This window comes from Dipodomys ordii, unplaced genomic scaffold (assembly GCF_000151885.1).
Source record: "Dipodomys ordii isolate 6190 unplaced genomic scaffold, Dord_2.0 Scaffold157, whole genome shotgun sequence".
Lineage (NCBI taxonomy): Eukaryota > Metazoa > Chordata > Mammalia > Rodentia > Heteromyidae > Dipodomys > Dipodomys ordii.
This window is the reverse complement of record NW_012267373.1, coordinates 5,461,433-5,462,745: the sequence shown is the minus strand read 5'-3', so window position 1 is coordinate 5,462,745 and position 1,313 is coordinate 5,461,433.

Here is a 1,313-nt window from a genome sequence, read left to right as displayed (position 1 = left end):
CTTAGGCCGCCCGGCCGGCCGGCGGGCGGGCGGGTCTCGGCGGCCTTCGGCTGGCGGCGACCCCTCCTCCTCTCCCGCAGCAGCCCCCTCCTGCCGGCTCCGCTCCTGACAGATGGCGCAACTGCAACGACGCGCCGCCGCCGCCGCGGCTGCTCACAGCTACTCTCGCTGATGCTCCGGCCCCTCCAGCTCCTGAGGGGAGTGAAGAAAGGGCGGGGCGCGCCCGAAGAGTGGCAGGTCATCTTGCCCTATCAAAGAGCCAGTTGGGAGCTGCCGGCCATAACCATTGGTGTCTGGGACGGGGGCGTGATCCATGGGCGGGGCCTCCGCGTGGGTTGAGCGTTACTGTGGCAGCGGGCATCCTGGCATGCGTGCCTTGCAGGGTGTGCGAAAGGATTCGAGGTTGGAGGAGGAGGAGGAGGTGTGTGTGTGTGTGTGTGTGTGTGTGTGTGTGTGTGTGTGTGTGTGTAGGGTTAAGGACTGTAGTTGTGAAATAGATGGACAAGGTGGGGAAAAGGCAGGGAGAGTAAAGAACTGCAGTTTGAGCTTTTCTGCTAGAGATTGACACCTGCCATTCCGCCAAAACCCAGGTAACCTGCCCAGAGAAAGGTCTATCTAGTCTTTTGCATTTGGATGTGGGAGATAAATGCAGAAGTGTTTAGATAGTGGTTGCAAAATATCCAGTGGTTAAACTTAGAAAAGTGAAGAGCAAAGTAGAATCTCCATCACCTAAACCTGGGCATGCGAAAGTATCCCTAGAAACACACTAGTGACAAAAAAGGGGGTGGGAGGGATAGTATCATTTTATCATTCTTCTGCTTTCATGAGAACATCTGGAGGAATTACTGCTGAAATGAAAGAGACAAGCAACTAAAGAACCCCAACTCACAGAGTTCTTTGTACATCTTTGTACATCTTCCCCTCAACCAAGTTTAATTGTAGCCATCGGTTGTCTTTGATTTTTTTTTTTACATTAAAATATCTCACTTTTGTTCTCTTCCTTCCTCCCTCTGTCGTCCCTTCTTCTCTCTCTCTCTACTCTTCCCTCCTTCCTTCTGTTTCTCCCTTCCTCCTCTCCCTTCCTCTTTTTCTCCTTCCTGGAGTCTGAGCTTTTACTCAGATTTTCCTTGTGATATAATAGCAGGTTTAAGTATGCAGTTGGGAGTACATCAGCCTTTATTTCCTATCCAGCTTTTCTATGGCAGGATGTAACTTCATAAAAAGAAACACTTCGGCTTCCTGATTTTCTTTATAGGTAATTCCTGTTTACTAAAAGTTCTGCTTTAAGGCATACTCAGAATCATTCTCCTTAA